The 13,806-nt window shown below is 42.1% G+C and overlaps 1 protein-coding gene across 1 annotated transcript in view; it reads right to left on the reverse strand.

Moving 5' to 3' along the window:
- Nucleotides 1–13,806, reverse strand: part of LOC122813214 (4-trimethylaminobutyraldehyde dehydrogenase-like) — a 958,904-nt gene that overhangs the window by 741,312 nt on the left and 203,786 nt on the right. The gene's annotated exons all lie outside the window — the stretch shown is intronic.

Below are 13,806 nucleotides of genomic sequence, written 5' to 3' on the forward strand. Positions count from 1 at the left end.
GTCTTGACCGTTGAAGAAGCTAAGGTTGATGCAGGAAGCAGGCCTTTCGCCAGGAGTTTGGCCTTTCTGTTTCTAAGGGCCCTAGGATTGAACCCTGCACAAATGCTGCATTGGATGGACAAATGTGAAACACCCAAGCAAGCAATACACAGAGTATGGCTATTCGCTGGTGAAAGCTTATGGCCACACTTAGTGCATTTTGTAAAGGTGGGTTTAGGCTGATCCGACATCCCAGCAAAGCAAGAAAAAACCCCACCCAGTCACCTAAACCAAACTAGCCTGACCACACACACACACACACACACACACACACACACACAAAGGAAGGGAAGGAGCTACACAAAAATACCTCACTTTTTTTTTTTTTTTTTGAAAACCAACGAATAGCGTAGGAAGAGGAAAGGGAAACTAACTACATGAAAAACTCGCTAGAACAACCCCAATAAGCACTTACAGTACCACTGAAAGCTCAGAGCTGCGGAGATCATGATGCTGATGCATGTAGTGGCAAACGAGATCTGAAGGCAGGAGATGGTGGTGTATTATGGGTAAGGGGGAGGAGCTTGGAGCTCAGAGCAGATGCTTGCAAAGTTGCCGGCTAGGATCCAACATGGATCCGAATACCCATAGGCTGAAGATAAAATGAAGTTAACTACTTCAGATTGAAGGTTTAGGAGCCCAGAATAATAGCTCTAGAAAAGCCTGTTCTAGGCCTGGAAAATTAGTCTAGTTGTACAGATGACCATGTGGCTGCCTCTGGAGTCTAACACTATCCAAAAAGCTACTGAAACAGCCAAGGCCTTAACCCTGCTTGGAAATGATTTGTTATGCTGGGAACAAAATTAAATAGCATGTTAGAACCATTAGGAAATGGTTTGCTTTCACACTGGTTGTCCTATTGTCTTACCTTCATAAGAAATAAACAACCAATCAGAACTTCTGTAAGTTTTAGTTTTGTCAAGACAGTATCCAAGCCATATATTTGGCATCCAGTATCCAAGCAATATATTTGGCATCCACAGTATGAAGAATCCCTTCTCCCCCATTTTAGGTTCTGGAAAGACACTGACATGGATAGCTTGGCTCAGATAAAACTCTGATACCACTTTAGGCATAAATGAAAAATTAATTCTCAAACAAATAAAAACTATCTTTGTTGAAAAAGAAGGCTGACCTAGTGCATTATCTTGCAACTCAGTCGTCTTGTAGAAGTTAGAGCAATAATCAGCACTGCTGCCATATTAAGAACCTCAAATCATCCTGGTGTTTAGGTTAAGTGTTAATTTTGCCAAAACAAAATTAAAATCCCAAAAAGGAACCACCTGCTTTCTATGTAGATGGGAAAACAGAACCCCTTTTACAAACAGCTTGACATGAGAGTGTGTTGAAATAGTGGAATCCATGAGAAGACGTGCTAAAATGGCCAAAAGATGAACCTTGACAAATGAATAAGACAAACCAGGGGATAACTCTCAGATATTGAAGTATCACAGAAATGCTATTAAAAGGGTCTTAGTTCTTAATGTGGCACTAAACAAGAAAATCTTTTCCATTTGCTAATATAAAACTTCTGGGTAACAGGTTTCTTTACCTCCTTTAATACTGCAGCAATCAGCTGAAGTGGTTGTAAACCGGGGTGCATCAGACAGTCCCTGTCTTGTGAGAGTGGTCCAGCCTGCATGAAAGCCTGTGATAATTGCCCTTGGCCATTTCCAAAAGAGGGGAGAACCACTGTTGCCTGGGCCAGAAGTGAATCACCGCAATGACCTTTGGAGAGTCATTCTGAATCTTCACAACATTCCTGAACATCAGTGAAAAGACATATAGGAACATTCCTGTCAAATGAAATGAGAATGCAATGGTATCCTGAACATTCCTATTCCTCTCTAATGGAATGAGAGTGCATCTGCTTTCCAGGTCTGGTTAAAAAGTCCTAAAGCAGAATTTGTTCAGTTGCCTGTTTTAAATGGAGATGAACAGCTCTATCTATGGTGTTCCCCACAGCTGGATCAAATTTTACAGGACTCTTCCCAATTCACTTTTCATTTGTGATAAACTGTTCAAGTCCTACTCAACTTGTCTGTCACAAATATTTGCTCTGATGAAGTGTAAGAATACTTACAGAGGAACATAGTGCTGAATTGCTAAACCACAGACTATCACAGCTAATCTGCAAAGAGGATATGATCTAGACCCGCTGTGTATTTATGTAGCACATCATTGCAGTGTTGTCTATCACCACTAGTAGAGGTCCTGGGGACCACACGAGAGTCAAGTGGATTTATTGCTGCCAACATCTCTGATGTTTGTGTTTTGGTCTGTCCTTTTTGTTCCAGAGACCCTGCACTTTTACCCTAAGGTACAGCCCCCAAGCAAAGTCTGAGGCATCCGTTACAGAATGCAGTGGAGCTGAATGCAAGACCTCGATTCAGATAAAAATGGTCTCTGTACCAAAACAGCTCCCTTTCTACAAATCCCAAAAACTTTAACTTTAGAAGTCATGGGGTGTTGATGGTGAGGCTATACATACAGATCTTCTGTACTACTGAATCTTTACATGGGGAGTCTGGCTGTATGAATCAAGAGCATCAGATTCCATGGCTCCTAAAAACCTAAGAAATTTCATTGTTGAAGCCTCCTACTGAGTGGAAAATAGATATAGATATTGTCCTATGGGAGAAAAGCTTTTTAAACAGATGTATCCAAGAGATGCATAGGAATACTATTCTGAGATATGGAATCAGACAAGATTTTTGAATGGTCTCCTGGAAATCCAACATGCAAGAGATTTCTCACCCAAGTGCGACATTCCCAAAACTTTGAAAAAGAGACTGCATAGATGAGCAAGTCATCTTAAGGAAAAATGTGAATACCCACTCTGTAAACATCCTTGGGCAGTGGATAACCTAAAGGGCAATGCAAAGAGCTAAAACTAATCCAGACACAGAAAATGTTAAATGCTTGAGATCTGAGGTCATTGGAATGTAATAAGCATCTTTTAAATATAGAGTTACCAAAAAACTGAAAGAGGGGATAAGAGGTAACATGTTAAGGGATATTATTTTGAACTTTGAAACTTTCACAAGCAAAGATCTAGGACTGGTCTCAGAAATGTCACTGAATAAAAGAGCGCACTGCCTGCAAGAGAGATTGATAGACAGATTATGTTACTCCTTGAGCTAGCAAAACCTACTTGACAATGGAAATGAAGTCTGATCTGGTGGATGAGGTAGAAACTCCTGAAATGGAGGTAAGAGACTCCCACTGCCATCTATATACCTGACAGATAACTCTATTAACCCATCTGTCAGATTATCTGACAGAAAAATGCAGACCAGATTTGGGGCAAGAATTACAAGGCTGCCAGGAGAGAGGGGGGTTACGTTTTGTAGATAAGTCAATTCTTACTTGGTGGGCTGCCCTTATTTATGGGAGGCTTCCACTTTCATTTTACAGCCTCCTTTCCATTTTTAATATCTACTTGCCAGAAGTTTGTGGAGACTTCTTATTTTGCTTTTTATAAAAGATTCTTAACGGACAAAAGTTTAAGAAGCTTTGAGAAGGAAGGCTGTAAAATGAGTCACCCCTTGAATCAGTTTTCCTCTCACCACATTTTTTAGGAACTCGGCAGCAGCTGGTCCAAATACAACCTCCCTATCAAGGGAATAAATTCAAAATTTCAGCTTTTACATCTTCAGGTAAATTTTGAAAATGTAATCATGCAAAATTTTCTCTTAACATACCCAGTAACTGTTTTTCTGAAGAAGCATCTGCTAAGTCATAATGCTTCAAAATGTTTTGTTACTTGAGAGACAGAAGCAATAAGAGCACTTGGAGAAGATTTACCCTTGAATGTTCACAATTCAGAATTCTGAAAATAAAGTGGCAGAAGAATACACTCTTCCCAAATCTGTCAAATGTTTTCCCATCCTTGTTGTAAGACTGAGGAACCTCATATAGTGTTACCGGCTTTCAAAGGGGTTGCAGGCTGGCTGCCAGGCATGTGGGCAGGCTGTAACAACAACATACTCTAAGCAAGTAGAACAGGAGGAACAGCAGTAGGATGAGGAAATTCCAGTTGGAATTAATCATTCTTTTCCAAAGAAACTAGAATGTCATTATGTGCGCAATGAAAATATGGATTCATTCTACAGACAGTTTCAGAAAAGGAACATTCTTCATTGGAAAAATAAGAAGAAATACTCCCCTCAGAATCACAATCTTTTGCCTGAGGGGAAATAACTGGATTTGTTCCCTCCAGTTTCACTCTCTGTGCATCACACTGTGAATATTCAGAAACTGAAGCATTTCTTTCACTTACACTATAACTAAAATGTCAAACGTTAAGAGCATGAACTAAGCCCCTAGGTTAAATTGTCCCTATTTAGGGAAACAGACGGGGAAATGTTTACTTTCTGCTTCTTTTTACAAGGGATATCCATAGAAGCACCTTAGTACCCTGTTACTTCCTCCAAGACAGACAAGAGTGGCTTTCCCATTCCTAAAAAGGACACTCCGAACAGGTAAAGATGATGTGTGTAACCCCAAAATCCATGGTGGTTGAAGGGACTACACCAGAGGAAACCAGGGAAAAAAATGAGTGGTCTGAAGAATGTAGAATGGCCACTACAGCATAGTCCCATCTGCTGCTGAGGCAAGGAAGCAGCCTGATGAACTGGCTAATGCTGCCTAGTAATTTTCTTTCTCTTGTATATGAAAAAGTAAGAACTGAACTGTCCAGGTTGGTCCCATGGTTAAGTTGAGAAAGAAGCCTGAAATGCTGTAAGCGAAGTCAACAATACTCTGTAAAAGGGCAGTCATAAAAAGTCATGTACTCACCATAACATTCCATCTGTGTTGTCCATTTTCATTCTTCCTCAACAACTGGGTTTAGACCCAATCCTCAGATCTGACTCAGCCACTTCTTCCAGATCGGAGAACACTAACTTTCGAGCTCCTCCCTTTACCCATAACGCCCCAGCCACCTAACATACCTAGGATCTAGTTTGCTGCACATAGGTATATAGAGCAGTAGAAATTAAGAAAGGGATGGAAGCTGGAGCTCAGACAAGGATCAGAGGTTCCTCCAAAACTCTTCAATCTATCCAGTACTTAAACAAGGAGGGGGTAAGGTGGTTGGAAAGTTGAAGAAGAATGAAAATGGAAAACACAGATGAACACTGTGGTGTCACTTTCTTACTTGGGACACAATAGAAGAGTCTTCGTGGGTTCTGTTTAAGCAGCTTTATTTTATACAAATACATCATGACAAAAGTAGAGTAAAAGTAGAGTAACTTGTATACAAACTAACTGCTGGAATCATACATGCTTACTTCTCTGGCTGCACTCTCAAAATGGCACTAGGAATGGCACGTGCTTGCCATTTATACATGCACGTTATGTCTCCGACATGCTTCTTAAAGATAAAGTACACAGCATGTGCACTCTGATCTACGGTGAGTACATAACTTATCTGATGTCATTTTCATTCATTCCTCAACAACTGAGACAGAATCCCCAGCTACCTAAATCCCAGGAGGACTCTAAGGAAGAATATTGCAGAGCACAGCTGATCTAAAGGCAGCTCTTCCCATAGACACCAGCTCCAATTTGTAATACGCAATAAAGATATGAGGATTAGTCAAAGTTGTAGCTGCACAAATATCCAAGAAATTTCTAGACAAAAAGGCTGAGGAAGTTGCCATAGACTTTGTGCAATGGGCTCTTGGCGGCTTTGGTAAAGGCAAACCCACTTTTTCATGAACCAAGATAATACAGTCAAGTCAGTCAACCACCTAGCCAAAGTCACTTTAGATACTGATTTGCCTAGTTTTGAATCAGAAAAGTAAAGATTCAGATTTTCTCAAATCTTTGGTTCTGTGAAGGCAGAAATGCAACAGTCTATTGACATCCAAAAGATGCAACATAAATTCTCATTCGTTTGAAAAGTTAGGAAAGAAGACTACGAAATTGATTACCTGATTAATATTAAATTCTGAAACCACCTTTGGTAAAAAGGAAGGATCGGTCGGTAACTCTGGCTGAAGTGATATCAACTAAGAAGAGTTTTCCAGGTCAACATTTTCAGATCTGATCTAGCTGATGGTTCAAAGAGGGGTTGAGTCAAGGTCTGAAGAATATTCAGATGCCAAAGAGGAGCAGGATCTTTTAATGAAGGTCCAAGTATGTAGATTCTTCTGAGAAAGGCTTTGCAAAGCTTGGAGTAAGCTAAAGTAGAATTATTTAGTTCTATATGAAAGTTGGAAAATGTCTGCTAATTGTACTCTTGACAGTTGAAGAGCTGGCACAGTCGCTGCAAATTTTAGTTAAAATCAAGAACCCTTGATATTGGAGCTGAAAAGGGGTCTAAATTATTTTTGTGGGCACAAAAAAACAAACCTTTTCCATTCATTTTTATAAACTTTCCTAGTGGAAGCTTTATAGGAATTTAACAAGACAGACAGGAGAAGAGAGCCTGAGCTGTCTAGCAACAAATGGAACTAGAAAAACCATGTGGTCAGCTTGAGGCCTGAAATGTCCAGATGAGTCATAATTGTCAAATGAGACAGGAGGTCTGGAGTTGAATCCAAGAACCAGAGGATGCAGATGAGGCCAGAGGAATGGAAACAAGATCTGATGAGGCCAGTAAGGGACAATAAGGATAACTGTGCTCTTCAATCGAGATGCTTTCTTGAGAAATTTGGGAATGGGGGTAAACAAAGGAGACTGGAGGGCCAGACATGAAATCCCACTGGGAGGATCAAGGCAAAGAACCTGCTGCAGTTGTTGAGGAGAGATGCAAAAAAGTTGCAGCAAGGTTGGCCCCATCGATGGAGAATCATCTTCACTACATTGATATTGATAGACCACTTACAAAGCATTAGAATAGACCTGCTTGCCTGGAATCACTATGCACTTCCCCGAGATGTGCGCTGCTATCAGAAGGCAACTGGAGAGAATCACCCACTGTCATACTCTTATAGCTTCTTGACAAAGAAGGTAAGATCTGGTTCCCCTCGTTTGTTGATGTACTAGACCACGGACATATTGTCCGTTTGAATCACGATAGTCCCAGTCAGGAGAGTGTTTTGAAAGGCCTGCATTGCTAAGAGGACAGCTCTCACTTCCAGGACAATGATATGCATGTTGGCCTCTTCAGGGGACCATGTGCCTTGGACTCTCCTTCCCAAGAAGTGCCCTCTCACCCGATGTGAGAACCCTCCATAGTCACTGTGGCCTTGGGTTGGGGGAGAACAAAGGGATGGCCTTGTATCTGATTGGAGCGACTCCACTAGAGAAGGCAATTCTTCCATGCTTGACTGGCCTGAACAATGGGTGTTGGATAATAGACCACTGAGTTGCAAGAGTCCAGTGGAGGATTCTCATATGGTACCTGGCTAGTGGTACAAGAGTGATTGCCGCTGACATGGACCCCAGAACTTGAAGTATCACACCTGCTTGAAGGGAAGAATTCTGATAATCTTTTTGACCTGCAATTGAATGGTTTGAATCTGATACAGAGGGAGAGTACTGAAATGAGCACCAATGAATTCCACAGTTTGAGCTGGACTGTGCAAAGATTTGTTGTAACAGACAAGATATCCCCAAATGAGAGCACAGCTGGACTAAGAAACCCCTTGCTTGAATTAGCTGATGTTTGGTTAGAGATGTTAGGAGCCAGATGTCCAGGTATGGGAACACACAGACTCCCAGCAGTCTCAGGTGAGCTGCTACTACTGCCATGCACTTGAACACCCTGGGGGCTGTGGTGAGAGCAAAGGGCAGTGCTCTCAAATGGTAATGACTGGCTCCCAGCCGGAAGCATGTATGTCTTCTGGATTGCTTGTTCATTTTGATATGATAGTGCACATCCAGAAGCTCTATCGAGCACATCCAGTCATCCTTACGCAGAAACAACAGAATGGACTGAATGGTGACCATCAGGAACTTTGTATACTGAACCGATTGATTTAGTTTGCTAAAATCCAAAAATATTCAAGTCCCCTGTATTTTTTGGCACTATAAAGAAAACTGATTAAATTCCAGACTCTCTGGTCTGGGAGGGACCTCTTGAATGACTTTTTAGCAGCCTTTTTTTTTTTTTTTTTAATTTATTTCTAGTGCTGTTGCTTCCCTCTGACAGGGTAGAACATTGGGGATTTTCTTTGAAACTGAGGGGATGGGAAAATGGTATGACAATCTCTGGATATTAATCTCTGCACCCATGAACCTTCTTTTGATTTCTAACTAAGCTCTCTGGTGTAGGGATAGACAACCCCTGACTGCCTCCACAGACAGTCGGGGCCTCCATTCAGGAGCACTGATAGGATCTGTCTGATAAGTTAAATGTACTAAACAATGAGAACTATTAGATAGTTATAACTAGGGTTACCATATTTGGATATACGAAAAAGATGACGAAAAAATATGTGCTGGTATTATACCAGCACATATTTTTTTGTCCTCTTAGAGTTGCCAGATTCTTGACTGGCCGGGTCGGGACAAAAGGTCTTTCACAATAGGTGAAGACCAAAAAAAAAAATTCTTAGTAGCTCCGCGTTTCACAATTTTTGATTAGCCCGTATGTATCAAAACTTGCACAGCGGACCCTCTTCTGTTCAATGCTGAACATCAAGCAGTTTTGCATTGAACAGAGCTCTGTTTTCGATATTTTAATTGGCTTGTATACCAGTATACGAGCCAATCAAAAACTTGCACAGTAGACCCTCTTCTATTCAATGCAGAACATCAAGCAGTTCCGCATTGAACAGAGCTCCGTTTTGCAATTTTTTGATTGGCTGGTATACCAGTATATGGGCCTATCAAAAAAAAAAAAAAAAAAACAAAGTGGAGGCTGTTTTGCCAGGACTGTAACCGGCAGTGTGGGACTTGGGATCGGACTGCTGATCCCGGGACAATCCCACTGAAATATGGATGTCTGTTTTTTGAAAATTATGCGATTTGTCCGGGTTTTTGAAAAACCCGGACAAATCGCAGAATTTTCAAAAAACTCCCAGACAGGAGCCCAAAAAAGAGGAAATGTCCGGGGAAACCTGGACGTATGGTAACCCTAGTTATAACTAAAGCTCAAGCCACAGCCCTTAAGGCTGAATAACATACCTGATACTCTTCAGACACACTGACGTCCCACTCACCAGGCTGAATAAAGAGAAGGTCACGGTGAGCTGCCTGTCGGGTGCTAGGATCCGCCACATAACGCAAGCACTCAGGTCACTCCAAAGCAAATACCAATATGACTCAGTCATTGTACATGCTGGTGTGAATGACCTGAGACGTACCTCCCTGGACTACATGAAGAGACATAGAGGACCTCTCTGATCATGTAGCCCAGGCTAGTATGACCCTGACCTTGAGCAGCATCTTACCCTCACCTAGAATGATGCCACAGTACAAAGACAAAATGATAGATTTTAACAATTGGCTAAAATTTTGGTGTCATTCAAAGGGGATCCAGTGTCTGTCAGCCTGGGATGACATGTTCGACAAGCCACGTTGCTTCACTAGGGACGGCTTGCACCTGTCACCACTGGGCTTTCGGATATTGGCAAAGGCTCTTGCCACCCCCATAGTGCCTTTTAGGCAAGGCTCAAAAGTCAAACCCACCCCCATAGACAGCACAAGGAACAAGAAACTAAGGGTAATGCTGCTAAACGCCAGAAGTCTTAACCTCAAGATGCAAGCACTCGAAGCTCTCCTCAGTATGGAGAACATAGATATCTGTGCAGTGACAGAAACCTGGTTCAAGGCTCCAGAGAGCACCCCAGCACTACCAAGCTATACCTCATATCATGCTTTTCGGCCCCAAAACCCGGACCGAACCACAAAAGGAGGGGGAGTTTCCATATTTATCAAGGATATCCACACCTCCAGGTTAGTGGCATTGCACAGTATCGGAGACCATCCATGTGCAACTAACAGTGGGCAAGACTGCTTTTCAGTTTATAGCATCCTACAGACCACCCTCTCAAAGTCAGGAATCCCACTCGGCTTTCCTGAAAACATTGGAGAACATGAAGATCTCTCCGAACACCATTATATTGGGCGACTTCAACTACCCAAATATTGACTGGGAGCACTACTCAAGCCCCAGCACCTTAGCCCAAAGGTTCCTGGAAATTATAAACTCAAATGCTATGGAACAACTAGTCACCACTCCCACAAGAGGTGACAATATACTAGACCTGATCATTACCAACATGGGGACTCTATGCTCCACTCCAGAGTATATCCCTCATTGGTAAGATCAGGCCATAAATTAATCTCACTGGATGTCCACATCCCGACTCCACCCCCAGCCCAGAAAACCACAGTGAAAAACTTCTCAAAAGCGAACTTCTCACTTCTCAAAACTGAAGTGGAATCCTTCAAGGCCCCAGGGCCAGTGGAAACTACGGCCCAAACTGCAGAATCCTATATAAACGCATTCTACGGACATCTCCAGGAATGCATGGATCATGCTATCCCAAACAAAACCAAGACCCAATCATCCAAAGGCAGGCGTCCAGTATGGTGGACCCCTGCCATAAATAAACTGTACAACAGAAGGAGGAAGCTACTACATGATAGAGCAAAATCCCTAATAGGGAAGGCATCTCTGATGAGTACTAGCAAAAAATTACGATCCCTCATAAAATCCTCCAAGGCCAGCTTCGAGAGAAAAATTGCACAGGACACCAAAGACAATCATAAGGCTTTTTTCAGTTATGTTAGAAACCTGGGATGCAACACCCAGACTTGTTCGGAGTTGATTCTAAAGGACAAAAAGTACACTGAACCCACAGACATCGCCAATATCCTGGCAGACAGGTTCAGTGCAAACTTCTCCCCCAAAAGAGCAAGTATCTATCCCAGCAGAGGGCTGCCTCCCAAACATCTCTGATGCTCAGGTGAAGGCTGCCCTCTCCAAAGCAAAAAACACTGCTTCCATGGGACCAGATGGCGTCCCAGGTTGCGTCCTACATGAACTCCAAGAGGAACTAATCCCTCAAATAAAACAGCTATACAATCTCAGCCTCACTACAGGATATGTGCCCAAAGAATGGCGTACAGCAACAGTGGTCCCACTCCACAAAGGTGGAGCCTCTACGGACCCTGGAAACTATCACCCCATAAGCCTGACTAGCTTAGTCTGCAAAGTTATGGAGAGGATCATCATGGAGCTCATAAACAAAGACACTGGGGACCTACAGACACTAGATCCTACCCAGTTTGGCTTTGTCAAGGGCAGATCCTGCCTTTTGAACCTGGTTGACTTCTTCAAAACAGTCACCAAAGTCATAGATGAAGGGAAGGTAGTCCACACAGCCTATCTGGACCTTGCAAAGGCATTTGACACAATACCCCACTTGGGCATCATAGATAAGCTATTAAATATAAACCCCTATGTCACAATATGGGTAGCAAACTGGCTCAAAGACAGAACCCACAGAGTGAGAGTTGCTGGAGCCATGTCAGACTCGAAACCAGTCACAAGTGGCGTCCCAACGGGTTCTGTCCTGGGACCACTCTTGTTCGGTATATACTTTTCTGAGGTACAGGCAAACGTGGGAGGACTATGGCTCACCAAGTTCGCAGAGGACTGCAAACTGGGCACCATAATCAACTCTCCAGCCGACACAAACATCCTTCAAAAAGGTCTCACAGAGACAGATAACTGGTGCCAGTGCTATGGTCTAAAGCTAAATGCCAAAAAATGTATAGTCATACCCTTTGGCAAAAACAATGTGCCCACAAATTACCACATAGGCAGAAACCCATTAAGTACAGAGAAAGTTATTAGGGACCTGGGGACCCAGGTTGATAGCAATCTCTGCTTTGAAAACCACATTGCCAAAGTGGTTAGAAAGACCTTCTACATAGCCCACCTCATCACGAAGGGTTTCGCATCTAGATCAAGAGAGGTAATCGTGCCCCTTTATTCATCCCTCATCAGGCCCATCATAGAATACAATGCCCCTTTTGGGATGTACCTTACCAGACACCTGCAGCAATTAGAAAGACCCCAAAAGTATCTCACCAAGAGGATCAAGGGTCTCAAACTGATGCCATATGCTGCTCGGTTAAAAAACTCCAGCTCTACTCAGTTGCATACCGCCTACTTCAAGGCGATCTATGCCTGACATACAAAGCTATGTCAAATCCAGAATTAATGGACATGCTTCACCTCAGTAAATCTAAATCCCTTAGAGCCACACGCTCGAGGGACTTGAACCTCAGCAGAGAAATAAATAGAACTTGCTGGAGGGACAAGTTCATAACCCAGAGGCTCCCTTCGCTCTGGAATAGAATTCCAGTTCATGTGAGGCAGAGCACCCCACTGAATCTCTAAAAGAAGAATCTCGATAGGTGGATGGGGGATCGTAGGTTTGTCCCAGGGTTACTCCAGTGTCACTATTAGACAGAGGCACAGTAAACTAAACCTTAAAGGGCACAGTATACTCAAATCAAGGGGTGGCGTAAGCCATATAGAATCGGGCTAGGCTTATAATTGCCTCAGGGCAGATAGCCTAGTATGAACCTATGAACCTAAGAGTTAGCAATCTATGTCAGATTGCAGTGGCGGAAAATGAAATCTGAGTCATGTTAGGTGGCTGGGGCATTATGGGTGAAGGGAGGAGCTTGAGAGTTCAAGTGCTATATGATCTGGAAGAAGCAGTCGATAGAGTTGGATCAAATCATTGGATCCGACACCAACTGTTGAAGAATGAATGAAAATGACATCAGATAGTATTTTCTCAAAAATTTCAAAGTGAAAAAAAAATCACAAAAGCAGTTGCCCCAGTCCACCAAAAATGTATAAATACTAAAAAGTAAACTTGTTAAAAAAAAAAAAAAAAAAAAAAAGAGGTTTACACTTAAAATAGTAGATTAAAACACAGTAGTTCAAATGACATCAATGTCACGACAGTCCCAAACACAGCAAAACCTAGCAATAATAAAAAACGTTTTGTTCTCTTATTAAAAACAAATGTGGAAGGTTTTTCACCAATGGGAGCTTATTTGCCCAGCAATGGAGACATGCTAGTAGACCACTAATCCCTGAAAGTCTGCAACAAAAGCCATCTTCAGTGTCAGGAAAGCTCTAAAGGGAGTGGCACCCAGGCCATGATTTTCTCCCTTTTCCACTCCAGCCATCAATGGCAAAGGCAAATGGAAGGTGCCTAGGGCTTAGGAGGCTGAGTAGCAATTATATCCAGTGCAAAATATAACCCATACAGCTGAGTCTACTGCAGCAGTCATCTAATGATGAACATCTGGAGATGGGATCTTTAGAAAAAGGATGGAGCAAATTAATAGAAATAAATGGAATTTGTGATAATGCCACATGCAGAATAATGTTGGGAGGAGGAATGATATTTAAAGGGAAGCAGGAACTGAGCAACATATACAATATTGCAGTGAATGAAAATTGCTTAAAAGAAAATATATACACTGCATGAAAATAAGGGAAATGCTATTATAGTTTGTTTTCTTTTACTGTATATCTAGATCACTTTTTAACCAGTCATACTGAATAAATATGTTAAAAAAACATTACATTCACTTGTTTGTAACTGCCTGGTTACAGTCTTTTAAACTGCTTGGCTATGCTTTTTAAATTCCAAAACAAATCTGAACCAGGGAATCACAGTGGCATATTTTCAATTCCCCAGTCCAATTTCCAGTCTCAAGAAAGGTTAACAACATTTTCAGCTAACCAGCACAGCTTTCCACAGGAGCACGGAAATGTAGAACAGAATCACTATGAAAAGATCATACTCTAACCTCAATCCTGTTCAACTATTT

The sequence above is a fragment of the Protopterus annectens genome, chromosome 10.part0 (genome assembly GCF_019279795.1).
Source record: "Protopterus annectens isolate FY-2018-M chromosome 10.part0, PAN1.0, whole genome shotgun sequence".
NCBI lineage: Eukaryota > Metazoa > Chordata > Ceratodontiformes > Protopteridae > Protopterus > Protopterus annectens.